This window comes from Carcharodon carcharias, chromosome 26 (genome assembly GCF_017639515.1).
Source record: "Carcharodon carcharias isolate sCarCar2 chromosome 26, sCarCar2.pri, whole genome shotgun sequence".
NCBI classification, from domain to species: Eukaryota; Metazoa; Chordata; class Chondrichthyes; order Lamniformes; family Lamnidae; genus Carcharodon; species Carcharodon carcharias.
This window is the reverse complement of record NC_054492.1, coordinates 40,855,418-40,870,079: the sequence shown is the minus strand read 5'-3', so window position 1 is coordinate 40,870,079 and position 14,662 is coordinate 40,855,418. Positions and strand designations below refer to the sequence as shown.

General features: G+C 43.1%; 1 protein-coding gene across 2 annotated transcripts in view; it reads right to left on the bottom strand.

Moving 5' to 3' along the window:
• The window catches only part of rnf111 (ring finger protein 111), a 120,485-nt gene that overhangs the window by 96,412 nt on the left and 9,411 nt on the right, over window positions 1–14,662 (bottom strand). The gene's annotated exons all lie outside the window — the stretch shown is intronic.

Sequence of the window (14,662 nt, the reverse complement as noted above, 5' to 3'; positions counted from 1 at the left end):
AGGATGGTTCCAGGGATGAGAAACTCCAGCTATGAGAATAGATTGGAGAGGTTGGGACTGCTCTCCTTTGTAAGAAGGCGGGTAAGAGGAGATTTGGTAGAGATGTTCAAAATCATGAGGGGGTTGGTCATAGTAGATAGGGAGAAGCTGTTCCTGCTCATAAAAGGATCAAGAGGGAGAGGACATGGATTTAAAGTGATTTGCAAGATGTGTAAATGTGGCGTGAAAAAAAACTTTTTCACACAATGAGTAGCTCGGGTCTGGAATGCACTGCCTGGAAGTGTGATGGAGGTAGGTTCAATCGAGGCATTCAAGAGGGCATTAGATGATTATTTGAATAGAAACAATATGCAGGGGTATGGGGAAAAAGCATGACGAGGTCACAATGCTCATTTGGAGAGCCGGTGCAGACACAATGGACCGCATGGCCTCCACCTATGCCGTTAAAATTCTGAGGTTCTGATCTTGTACAATTAGACAACATGTTAGAAAAAGTTTTACTACTTTAAGATCTTGTGTGCCCACAGCACATCACTTGCACCCATTCCAAATGAACATTGAAGGAAATAAAAACCATGCGCAAATACAATGCTTGTGGAAAATAATTTTCCGTGAAACCTGAGGCTTTAATGAGATTTCTTTATCTCTTCTATGTGTTTTCTGCACCACAAGCACGTCTCCAACACATTATCCCATACAGCGCCCTAGGGATGCAGCAGGTATTAGGCTTCTGCCTCAGATAATGCAGTATCATGAGCGTGTCAATGGTCCCTCTGTTCCTGACAATATCCTGAAGATCTACAGTATAACCACAGAATATTGTCAATCTGCCAGTCAGCCTGGCTCATTTACAGGGCAGGAAGGGTTGACACATCACAAGGGACTAGGATTACTCTTGCTTGACTCCAAATATTGCGACAAGCCAATCTCTGAGTCAGAGAGCCCATACATGAACAGCAGTGGGAAACTTAACGGTGCATAAGTACAAGTAACCCACATAGTTTGAGTCAGTAAACTCCCAGCTTTCCTCATTTGCATACATTGAATAAAAAAGAAACCAAGGTTTTCAGATTCTGTCATGGGGTATGGGCAGTGTTTTTAGGGAGGGAGTTCCAAGATGTTGACCCAGCAGCAGTGAAGGGACAGCAATACATTTCCAAGTCAGGATTGGAGGGGAACTTCCATGTATCTGCTGCTCTTGTCCTTCTAGATGGCAGTGGTTTGGGGTTTGGAAGGTGCTGTCCAAGGAGCCTTGGTGAATTCCTGCAGCGCATCTTACGGATGGTACACACTGCTGCTACTGTGTATCAGCGGTGGAGCGATTGAACGTTTCTGGATGTAGTGCCAATCAAGCGGTGTGCTTTGTCCTGGATGGTGTATGGCTTCTTGAATGTTGTAGGAGCTGCACTCATCCAGGCAAGTGGGGAGTATTCCATCACACTCTTGACTTGTGCCTTGTAGATGGTGGACGGTCTTTGGGGAGTCAGGTGGGGAGTTACTCGGCGCAGGATTCCTACCCTCTGACCTGCTCTTGTCGCCCCAGTATTTATATGGCTAGTCCAGTTCAGTTTCTGGTCAATGATAACCCCCAGGGTAGTGACAGTGGATGGAATGCTATTGAACTTCAAGGGCAGATGGTTAGATTCTCTCTTGTTGAAGATATTCATTGTCTGTAACTTTTGTGGCGCAAATGTTACTTGCCACTATCAGCCTAAGCCTGGATATTGTCCATGTCTTGCTGCATTTGGAAAGGGACTGCTTCAGTATCTGAGGCATCATGAATGGTGCTGAACATTGTTAGCTGATGATTGCATAATGCCACTTCTGATCTTATGATGGAAGGAAGGTCATTGATGAAGCAGCTGAAGATGGTTGGGCTGAGGACACTACGCTGAAGAACTGCTGCAGTGATGTCCTGGAACTGAGATGACTGAACTCCAACAACCATAACCGTCTTCCTTTGTGCTAGGTATGGCTCCAACCAGTGGAGTTTCCCCCCACCGATTCCCATTGACTCCAGTTTTGCTAGGGCTCCTTGGTGCCACACTTGGTTAAATGTGGCCTTGATGTCAAGGGCACTCACTCTCCCTCACCTCGGGAAATTCAGCTCGTGTCCATGTTTGAACCAAGGATGTAATGAGGTCACAAGCTGAGTGGCCCTGGTGGAACCCAAACTGGGTGTCAGTGAGCAGGTTATTGCTGAGCAAGTGCCGCTTGATAGCATTGTTGATGGCCCCTTTCATTACTTTACTGATAATGAAGAGTAGACTGATGGGGCGGTAATTGGCCGGATTGGGGTTGTCCTGCTTTGTGTGTACAGGGCATACCTGGAAAACTTTCCAAGTAGATGCCAGTGCTGTAGCTGTACCGAAACAGCTTGGCTAGGGGCACAGCAAGTTCTGGAGCACAAGTCTCCACTGATATTGCAGGAATATTGTCAGGGCCTATAGCCTTTGCAGTATCCAGTGCCTTCAGCTGTTTCTTGATATCACGTGGAGTGAATTGAACTGGCTGCAGACTGGCAACTGTGATGTTGGGGATCTCCAGAGAAGGTGGGGATGAATTGTCCACGTAGCACTTCTGGCTGAAGAATGTAACAAATGCTTCAGCCTTATCTTTTGCACTGATATGCTGGGTTCCTCCATCATTGCGGATGAGGATATTTGTGGAGCCTCCTCCTCCAGTGAATTGTTTAATTATTCACCACCATTCACGAATGGATGTGGCAGGACTGCAGAGCTTAGATTGGAGATCTATCACTTGGTCGTTGGATAGCTTAGCTATGTCCATCACTTGCTGCTTATGCTGTTTGACATGCAAATAGTCCTGTGTTATAGCTTAACTAGGTTGACACCTCATTTTTATGTATGCCTGGTGCTTCTCCTGGCATGCCCTCCTGCACTCTTCACTGAATCAGGGTCGATGCTCTGGCTTGATCGTAATGGTAGAACGGAGGATATGCTGGGCCATGAGGTTACAGATTGTGTTCGAGTACAATTCTGCTGCTGCTAATGGTCCACAGCGCCTCATGGATGCCCAGTCTTGAGTTGCTAGATCTGTTTGAAATCTTATCCCATTTTGCACGGTGGTAGTGCCACACAAGATGGAGGGTATCCTCAATGTGAAGGTGGGGCGTAGTCTTCAAAACGAATGTGCGGTGGTCAATCCTGCAGATACTGTCATGGACAGATGCTTCTGCCGCAGGCAGGGTAGTGAGGATGAGGTCTAGTGCGTTTTTCCCGCTTGTTGGTTCCCTCACCACCTACTGCAGACCCAGTCTAGCAGATGTGCCCTTTAGAAATCGTCCAGCTCGATCAGTAGCGGTGCTACTGAGCCAGTGATGAACATTGAAGTCCCCCAACTGGAGTACATTCTGTGCCCTGTCCACCCTCAGTGCTTCCTCCAAGCGTGTTCAACATGGAGGAGCACTGATTCATCAGCTGAGGGAGGGCGGTAATCAGCAGGGGGTTTCATTGCCCATGTTTGACTTGATGCCATGAAACGTCAAGGGGTCTGGAGTCGATGTTGAGGACTCCCAGGGCAACTCCCTCCCGACTGTATACCAGCACACCATGTGCTGCCATCTCTGCTGGGTCTGTCCTGCCAGTGAGACAGGACATACCCAGGGATGGTGATGGTGGTGTCTGGGACATAATCTGTAAGATATGATTCTGTGAGGATGTTTAGGTCAGGCTGTTGCTTGACTAGTCTGAGGCAGCTCTCCCAATTTTGGCACTAGCCCCGAGATGCTAATAAGGCGGGCTTTGCAAGGGCAACAGGGCTGAGTTTACCATTGTCCTTTCTGGTGCCTAGGTCGATGCAGAGTGGTCCATCCAGTTTCATTCCTTGTTTGAGACTTTTTAAGTGGTTTGATACAACTGAGTGGCCTGCTAGGGCATTTAAGAATCAACCACATTGCTGTGGGTCTAAAGTCACACGTAGGCCAGAGCAGATAAGGATGGTAGATTTCCTTCCCTAAAGGACATTAGTGAACCAGATGGGTTTTTACAATCACCGACAATGGTTTCATGGTCATCATTAGACTTTTAATTCCAGGTTTTTATTCAATTCAAAGTTCACCATCTGCCATTTTGAGATTCGAACCCAGGTCCCTAGAGCATTAAAAACAAAAATAAAAATACCTGGAAAAACTCAGCAGGTCTGGCAGCATCTGCGGAGAGGAACACAGTTAACGTTTCGAGTCTGTATGACTCCAACAGAACTAAGTAAAAATAGAAGAGAGGTGAAATATAAGCTGGTTAAAGGGAGGGTGGGACAAGTAGAGCTGGATAGAGGGCCAGTGATAGGTGGAGATAGCCAAAAGATGTCATAGACAAAATAATAAAGAGGTGTTGAAATTATCTAAGGAATGTGCTAATTAAGGGTAGAAAGCAGGACAAGCAAGGTACAGATAGAAACAAAAAAAACTGCGGATGCTGGAAATCCAAAACAAAAACAGAATTACCTGGAAAAACTCAGCAGGTCTGGCAGCATCGGCGGAGAAGAAAAGAGTTGACGTTTCGAGTCCTCATGACCCTTCGACAGAACTTGAGTTCGAGTCCAAGAAAGAGTTGAAATATAAGCTGGTTTAAGGTGTGTGTGTGGGGGGCGGAGAGATAGAGAGAGAGGTTGGGGGGGGTGGTTGTAGGGACAAACAAGCAGTGATTGAAGCAGATCATCAAAAGATGTCAACGACGATAGTACAATAGAACACATAGGTGTTAAAGTTGGTGATATTATCTAAACGAATGTGTTAATTAAGAATGGATGGTAGGGCACTCAAGGTATAGCTCTAGTGGGGGTTTTTTTTTATATATAATGGAAATAGGTGGGAAAAGGAAAATCTTTATAACTTATTGGAAAAAAAAGGGAAGGGGGAAAAACAGAAAGGGGGTGGGGATGGGGGAGGGAGCTCACGACCTAAAGTTGTTGAATTCAATATTCAGTCCAGAAGGCTGTAAAGTCCCTAGTCGGAAGATGAGGTGTTGTTCCTCCAGTTTACGTTGGGCTTCACTGGAACAATGCAGCAAGCCAAGGACAGACATGTGGGCAAGAGAGCAGGGTGGAGTGTTAAAATGGCAAGCGACAGGGAGCTTTGGGTCATTCTTGCGGACAGACCGCAGGTGTTCTGCAAAGCGGTCGCCCAGCCCTAGTGGGGGTGGGGCGGGGTGAAGGAATCGAAAAAGATTAAAAGGTAGAGATAAAACAATGGATGGAAATACATTTACAAATAATGGAAATAGGTGGGAAAAGAAAAATCTATATAAATTATTGGAAAAAAAGGGGGGGGGGGGGTGAAATCGGAAAGAGGGTGGGGATGGAGGAGAGAGTTCATGATCTAAAATTGTTGAACTCAATATTCAGTCCGGAAGGCTGTAAAGTGCCTAGTCAGAAGATGAGGTGCTGTTCCTCCAATTTGCATTGAGCTTCACTGGAACAATGCAGCAGGCCAAGGATGGACATTTGGGCATGAAAGCAAGCATTACCCAGGCCTCCCGGTCGCTTGCCATTTCAACACTCCACCCTGCTCTCATGCCCACATGTCCATCCTTAGCCTGCTGCATTGCTCCAGTGAAGCTCAACACAAACTGGAGGAACAGCATCTCATCTTCCGACTAGGCAATTTACAGCCTTCCGGACTGAATATTGAGTTCAACAATTTTAGATCATGAACTCTCTCCTCCATCCCCACCCCCTTTCCGACCACCCCCCCCCCCCCCCCCCCCCCCCCCCCCCCCCCCCAACCCCCTTCCAATAATTTATATAGATTTTTCTTTTCCCACCTATTTCCATTATTTTTACATGTATTTCCATCCATTGTTTTATCTCTACCTTTTAGCCTTTTTCGATTCCTTCACCCCACCAGGGCTATCTGTACCTTGCTTGCCCTGCTTTCTACCCTTAATTACATTCCTTAGATAATATCACCACCTTCAACACCTCTTTGTCCTTTTGTCTATGACATCTTTTGGCTATCTCCACCTATCACTGGCCCTCTATCCAGCTCTACTTGTCCCACCCTCCCTTAAACCAGCTTATATTTCACCTCTCTTCTATTTTTACTTAGTTCTGTTGAAGAGTCATACGGACTCGAAACGTTAACTGTGTTAACTGGCAGATGCTGCCAGACCTGCTGTTTTTCCAGGTATTTTTAGTTTTTGTTTTGGATTTCCAGTATCTGCAGTTTTTTGCTTTTATCCCCAGAGCATTATCCTGGGTCTCTGGGTTACTAGTCCAGTGACAATACCAACCTGATATCCAACAATACTTTAAACACTTGCCATGATTGGGAGCCCAGCCTTCAAGGCTACAACATGTACTGACGTAGAAATAAAGCATAAAAAGCTCATCATTGGCGACAGAAGGTTTACTGACTCAGGACTGGAAAATAGTGAAAAGATAAAGTACCCGTCTTGCAAAAGAAGCTGTTTACTTTTCAAAAGAATCTTAACACTTCAATATTAGATCTTCCAATAATTCAATGATTTAAGTGCACTGCATGAAATTGCACCAAACCACATTGAGCAATGCTGTATGAGCTAAACTCAGACAGAATGCTATAATTTGTTCAAGAGGCTCTGAAGTTGGGATAGGACAGCTGAAAATATATCTGGGATTCTGCTCCTGTCATTTATTCAGCGACTCCTGATGGACAAGTGCTTGAGTGAATTGGGTCGTTTAGAGATCAAGGCGGCAAATGGCATGTTTGCCTTTATTGCAAGGGGGCTGGAATACTAGAATAAGGATGTCTTGCTTTAATCATACAATTTCACTCTGGTGAGACCACCCGGAGAGTAGAATGCACAGTTTTGACCTCCTTATATCTACTTTATAGTATATACTTGACTTGGAGGCAGTGCTGAGAAGGTTCACTAGACTGATTTCTGGGACTTGAGAAGAATGAGGGGTGATCTCATTGAAACATACAAGATTCTAAGGGGGCCTGACACTGGAGTGTTTTCCCCTGGCTGGAGAATCTAGAACAAGAGAGTTTAGACTCAGGGTAAGGGGTTAATCATTTAAAACAGATGTGGAGGAATTTCTTCATTCAGAGGGTTGTGAATCTTTGGAATTCTCTATTGCAGAGGGCTGTTCAGTTGTTGAGTTATATTCAAAGCGGAGATGGGATAGATTTTTGGACTCCAATCAGATCGGGCAGGAAAGTGGAATGGTCAAAAGAAAAAAATGGTTGCTATCTTATTGAATGGTGGAACAGGCATGAGGGGCCATAAGGCCTCCTCCTGCTCCTATTTCTTTTGTTCTAAGCTATGACAAGCCTGTTCTGTAATACAACACACACGCACAAAAGCAAAACATTGCAGATACTAGAATCTGAAATAACAGAAAATGCTGGGAATATGCAGCAAACCAGGCAGCATCTGTGAAAGGAGAAACAGTCCAATACTGCTATGTACTGTCCAGATTCATAAGGCAAAAATGACCACTTGATCAATACAAAACAACTGTTCCATTGGCATCAGGCAGGAAAGTGGAATTAATGGTCAAAAAAAAAGAAAAAAATGGTTGCGATCTTATTGAATGGTGGAACAATGGACCAAAATTGCATGAGTTGCTGTTTTCAGGGGCAAAGGGTTAAGGCCAGGAAAAAGACTGAAAATAAAGTGTTTTAATGCGTAATCACTCATCATGAAAGAACTAATGCTCCAGCACAATGTTATCAGCAGCCAATTTTTAAACTTTTTATCCATGCCTTATTGGAGAGTCCGTGGCGGTGAAACATAACAGAACAATGCTGAGGCCATGAGATTGAAGTTGGAAAAATTACTTGTGTTTAGGTAAGGACATAAAATCATTTTTACAGTTCAAAAGTCATTGCCTGTGATGCACTTCAACATCCTGAGGACGTAAGAGGTGCTTTTATAAGTGCAAGTCCTTTCTTCTTTTCTATTAACGTACAAGGGTCATATGATAATTAAGAAGGTCCACTGGAGAAGTCACCAGCCCAAAAACGGAAAAAAGCAGCTAGCTTAAAAAACTGACGGAAAATTATTAAATTGAAAACATACTATGCACTGAAAATGTGGCTTAATTCCACATGTAAGACGACAGCAGGATCAGAAGCCACAAACGTATGATCAAGCCCCAACTGAACCACAAAGAAGGACCAAAAACAGAAGCTCTGAAAAACAATAAATCTATTTCTGTTGGTATGCAACCGTCTTCTGAAAAAAGAAAAGAATGACTTCCACTCTCCCAGAAAAATCACCGCCAAAAGCCAGGGCAAAATTTCAGGGTTTTGATATTCTTTCATGAGGTTGGGTGTCACCATCTATGCCAACATTTATTGCCCATCCTCAATTGTCCTTAAGGTGTTGGTGATGAGCAGCTGCCTTGAACCGCTGTCCATGTGGTGTAGGTACACCCACAGTGCTGTTAGAGAGGAAGTTCCAGGATTTTGACCAAGCGACAGTGAAGGAACGGCGAGATAGTTCCAATTCAGGATGGTGTGTGGCTTGGAGGGGAACTTGAAGGCATCTGCTGCCCCTATTATCTAGGCAGTTGAGGTCGCAGGTTTGGCACTGCATATTCAATAATTTTAAATGCATGATTTTCAATCTAGTTTTTCAATAGAAATAACATGTCTCACCAAACTGGGTCCAATCATATCTGTTCACAAGAGTTCGACAAGGTGGACGCGGAAAGGATGTTTCCTCTTGTGGATGAGTCCAGAACTAGAGGGCACTGTTTTAAAATTAGGGGCTGCCCTTTTAGGACAGAGAGGAGGAGAAATCTTTTCTCCCAGAAGATTGAGAGACTTTGGAACACTCTGCCTCAGAAGCTGGTGGAGGCAGGGTCATTTAATATTTTTAAGGCAGAGCTAGATGGATTTCCTTGCTTAACAAGAATCTAAGGCTATCAGGGGTAGATGGAAATGCAGAATTTGAAACACAAACAGATCAGTCATAATCTTACTAAATGGCAGAGCAGGTTCGAGGGGCTGAATGGCCTCCTTCTGCTCCTATTTCCAATGTTTGCATGTTCACTTGAAGAACACATTGGGAAATAAAAGTCTCTAGGTCCAGACTTGTTGCAGAAGGGCAAGTCTTTGCAGTAAAAAAGTCTTTAAATGAAATTGAAGTAAAGGGAATTAAGTGGTTTCATTTTGCTGTGCATAACTTGTGTTATTTCAAATTTAATTCTTTCATGCATACCTTGGTCTCTGATAAGATGGCAGCTGAAATAAATTTGAAAACGTATTGAATGTTTTCATTAGCTGGTTTTGAGGCTTGCTGATTCATTGGTAGTTCTTTTGTGCTTGCAGCTTTGACATTGCTGCCATTACTGCTTCTGACTTGCTGATTTTGTTGTGTGCAGTACCCTTGGGCAGCTACACTGATTTGATAGGAATTTCTGATTTATATGTTACACTCAAGACTTTTTCTGGGCGTTGAACATTACATGATCCGACTAAAAAAAGTGAAAAAATTTTCTACTGATGCTCAGGCTCAGCCTAAAGGCTAATATAAGGCATCACCCTCTTCAAGTAAAACTGGTCTGTTTAGTAGCCTTAAGTGGTTTTGCCAGTCTTCAGCCAAACCCTCCCATCAACACCAACCAACCTGTTAGTTTAAAGCTCTATCCACAGCCCTAGTTATACCATTTGCCAAGACACTGATCCCAGCCTGGTTTAAGTAGAGCCTGTCCCCAACAGAACAGCTCTTTTTCCTGGGTAGTGGAGCCAGTGCCCCACGAATTGAAACCCCTTCTTCCCAAACCACTCTGAGCCATGCATTTAATTCTCTAGACTGCTTGGCTCTATGCCAATTGGCACATGGTTCAGCTAATAACCCAGAGATGGTTACCATTGATGTTCCGTGTTTTAATTTGGATCATCACTCTTCAAACTCTCTCAGCGAACATCACTCCCAGTTCTACCTATGTTATTGGTTCCTAAATGAACCACAACAACTAGATCTTACAGAGAACAGTTTTTTTTAATCTCCCTGGCTATACAGTCCCCTTTCACTACTATGCTCCTTTTAGCTCCCCCTGCTTGAATGGCATCCTGCACGATGGTTCCATGGTCAGTTTGCTCATATAACCTGTAGCCCTTCTCCTGATCCACACAGGTAGCAAGCACCTCATACCTGGTGGTCAAAACTACCTGTTGGATCCCCAAGCCTACCTAGTTCGCAGTCATACTGTCCTGGTCCTGACCATAGGCCAACTCTGAAGTTCTACCTTACCTGACTGCCTCCTGGAACAATATGCCCAGGTAATCTCCCCCTCCCCGATGCTCCATAAAGGCTGCAACTCTGACTCCAGCTCAACCACACTGAGTTGAAGGAGCTCAAGCCGCAAACACGCAACAGATATGGTTGTCCGGGATTGCAAAGCATTCCACAGCTTCCGACTTGCTGCAATCTTTGTCTCAGAGTCAGAAGGTTCAATTCCAGGGCTTGAGCAAGTGGCACTGTTGGAGGGACCATCTTTATGCCGAGACGCAAAATCAACATTAGTTTTCTGCCTTAGGTGTGTAAATAACAAAAATACAATAACTGTATCCAAAAGGACAGATTGGGAGTTTATCCAGTATCCTGGCCAACAGTTTTTCCCTCAACCAGCTCCACCAAAACAGTAACTGGTCATTTACCCATTGCTATTTGTGGAACCTTGTTATACACAAATGGGTTTGCCTACAAAACAATAGTGACTGCCCTTTAAAACTAATCCATTGCTTATAAAGTTATTTGAGACACTGAGGATGCAGAAAGTTGTATATAAATAAGGTCTTTACTCTCTTTATATAAAAAGAAATTTGTTACACCAAAATATGCATTTGCAAAAACAGTTCATTTTTAACAACTAGCAGTTGGCCACAAAAATTACGGATCTGAAAGGTAGAAAAGGAGTTGCAAAATGTATCAAACACCAGTGACAAGAATAGTCAATTTTATTACTGCTTTCCTAGGTTTGGAAATCCTCCTATTCTTTCAATGTCTCAGTATTACTTTGCTGTTCAGAGTTGGCCCAGTCAATAAAACATTGTTAAAAATAGAATTCTGGTTAAATCCAGCAAGGACTGATGGAATGCAAATTCCTCTGTCTGCAAGGGTCCTATATGATATTAATTTGCCTGTTTTAAACCAGCTGCATTCGGGCATAAACATACAAAACAAATCTACTAATTTGGCATAAAAGGCAATCTCACGCTGAGGGGGTCAACCATGTTTACAGTAGGAAATGGAAAAATCTTACACTGATACAGCAGGGCTGCTCTTCTTAGGTTAGATGAAACACAATGTTAAGACAAAGCATGGGTTTTCAAACAGGGTCCATTAAGTCGCTTCAGAGGATCCCAGAATCACTCAATATCTGCCACTGGAGTTAGGTTTTAGATCAGGTTATTTGTAGTCATCTTCTGATTGTGTAATTATTGATTTACCAGCATATAACTTTTTTGTTGCTGTATATCAATAAAATCTGTTGACTGTTGTGATAGCACTGTTTCCTTTTGATTGTCTAACCATATTCAAGACAAGAATACTCTTTGCTCATGAACATTATTAATATTTGCAGCAGGGCCAACATCAAGAAATTTGAAAGCTACAGAGGTAGAGAAGAGGGTCCCGTCATCAAAATGGAGCATTTTATCTAGTTTAAACATGATAATTCTTAAGGAATTAAAAACCTGCTGCATTCAGAACCTATGACCCAGCTTAGCTCAACAGACTCAAAAATAACTCAAATACTAGTCGGTTCAGGCTCTAATCAGATAGCTCGAGGATAGAGCCAAGTTGTGCAATTCAAATATAAACAACTGTGTCATTTGTCTAGTTATGTGCAGGACAGAAATATCACTTCTTTCTGCCTCAACTACCATTGCCAAAGGCAATTCCAGACATTAAACACTCTACATGAAATACTTCCTAATATTAGTTCCTAAACCTCCCTTTTACCATCTTGTATCAAAGTTCCTTTCTGCTGCAGTTGTGGTTTAAATTTGGTAAAAAGTGTTCAGGATTAAGCTTTTCTATTCCACTTAATAGCTTAGAAACCTCCAAAACATCCCACTCATTTATTCCTTTCAAGGCTGACAATGATTATTTTTTCTAATTGCCTCACTCTGACCTTTGGGGTCAGCATCATGGTGTTTCTTTGCACCATGCCTAGGGTTTGGATGTTTCCCTTGTGCCTTAACCAGAACAGAATGCACTGAGACCAAAGCACTATACAACTTCAGGCTTACATTTAGCAATATTGTTCAGTATTCTGCTTGCTATGCAATAACTGTATATGTTACCTCTCCCAAGTTTTTAAAAAAATATTTTCATGGGATGCACAAGGCCAGCATCTGTGACTCATCCATAACTGCCCTTCAGAAGATGGCAGTGAGCCACACTCTTAGGCCAGATCGACTGCAGTGGTTCAAGTACATTGACAGTGCTGTTAAGGAGTTCCAGGATTTTGACCCAACGACAGTGAAGGAATGGTGATATAGTTCAAATCAGGATGGTGTGTGGCTTGAAGGGGGACTGGCAGGTGGTGTTACCAGGCATATGCTGTCCTTGTTCTTCTAGGTGATAGAGGCCATGGGTTTGAAAGGTGCTGTTGAAGGAGGCTTGGCAAGTTGCTGTAATGCACCCTGCATATGGTGCATACTGTTGCCACAGTGCCAGTGGTGCCGTCAATGTTTAAGGTGGTGGATGGTACACCAATCAAGCAGATTGCTTTATTCTGGATGGCATTGAGCTTAGAGTGCTGTTAGAGCTGCACTCATCCACACAAGTTGAGAATATTGCATCACACTCCCAAATTGTGCCTTGTCAATGATGTACAGGCTTTGGGAAGCAAGAAGGTGAGTTACTTGCAACAGAATTCCCAGCCTCTGACCTGCTCTTGTAGCCACAGTACTTATATGGTTGGTCCAGTTCAGTTTCTGGTGAATTGTAACCCCCAGGATATGGATGGTTGGGGATTCAGCAATGATAATGTCATTGACTGTCAAGGGGAGATGGTTAGGTTTGCTCAGTCCTTTTCTGGTGCTTGAATGGCAGGGATGTTACTTGCCACTTATCAGCCCAAGCCTGAACGTTGTTCAGATTTTGCTGCACGTGGACATGTACTGCTTCCGTATTTGAGGACTGCAAATGGTACTGAGCACTTTGAAACCATAAGTATGCATTCCCACTTTCTTCCAGCTTCTCTATAGATAACCAACACTATACATTTGGTTTCCGAGGTCTAAGAAAACTTGCATTAAATATTTACCAAAAATCTACCTCGTGGTAAATGTTGTCTCGATCCTACCTTTTGGCTGCTTCAGACTTTGCTGCCCATCTCTCCCCTCCTAAAGCTTGATCTCGTTTGTAAATATGTATACTTTATTGCTTTGTCTGTGAAGTCTTTGAACATGACATTAATAATCTTAATGTCTCTGCTCTTCCATCATTCACTCATAACACTAAGAATGCCCTGGTCAAAGTCACCAATGCGATTCTTAGAGACAACAATATAGTACTTTGCTGCTCTTTGTTCTCCTGACCTCTAACTTTTTACAAAGTTGATGACTCCAACTGTCTCTATGGCTCACCCTGGTGACACTACATTGGTTTGGTTACACTCCAATTTGTCCCAACAGAACCAGAAAATGTCCTTTAATTGTTCAGTAATGGGAGGAGGAACCATGTTCCATCTTTGACCGATCATTTTTTTATCCACAAGTTGCACTTTGGTGACATCATTCACAGGTAGACGCTCAACCTCCGCATGTTTTGAGACCTGATCGAACTCTACATCTCTGCCACACTTGGCCACCACCATTTTCTGGCTGCTTAGTCAACATCAGCAGTTGCTTCCTTCAATTCAACATCAGCAAGAACAAGACATCCTGTGTGGTTCCTGCCAAAACCTTTATCCCATAGCCCCAAGTTCCATTTCTCTTCTTGATAGCTTATTCATGTAGAACCCAATAGTGCCCAGCTGCTGTGCCCTGTTTCACTCCGAGTTAATCTTCAAATCCCACACCCTAGCCACTCCATGCTTCCATCTGCTTATGGCACAATTTCACCAGCATTGAAATTCTCATTAAGGTAATAATGCTCCTTCCTTTTTTTATGACTACCAGTTACCCCTATTTTCAATGTAAAGAAGTGTTCTTGGATGCTGTTTCGTAATGAGAAAAAGCACCATCTATTAGGCCAAGCCATCACTGTTCCGTTTTGATTGGTATAAACTTTCAAACAAAAATTTACATTAAACAGAATACAAGTTCATGAACATTACATTCATTTTCTAATGAAGGAGCTTTGTTTCTCAGGACTTGAGTAATTTTTTTTTCTCTTGTGGAATACCATATTCAATAACTTTCAATGCAGTATCCTCCAGAGATAAACAGGGGCCCTATCAGATGTACCTATAGAATAAGTACCTTTATACGGTAATAATGACTTCACATTTTATCAATTCATAAAAACTAGTTCAATTCTTCACTTCTTCTTTAACCTAACAATGTGCTTCGGTGTCATCTCATTTACTGCTGTTGATTTGATCATTTTCACCCACGTGGTACACACTTCTGAAAAACAGTTTGAATTTCAAGATGCAAGCTGCGGTTATAAAAGTACTGGGAGACAGGCTGCTAAGCACAAAGTGCAGGTCACACTATTCATGTTGTTAAGCAGCCGGTGACTCACTGCCT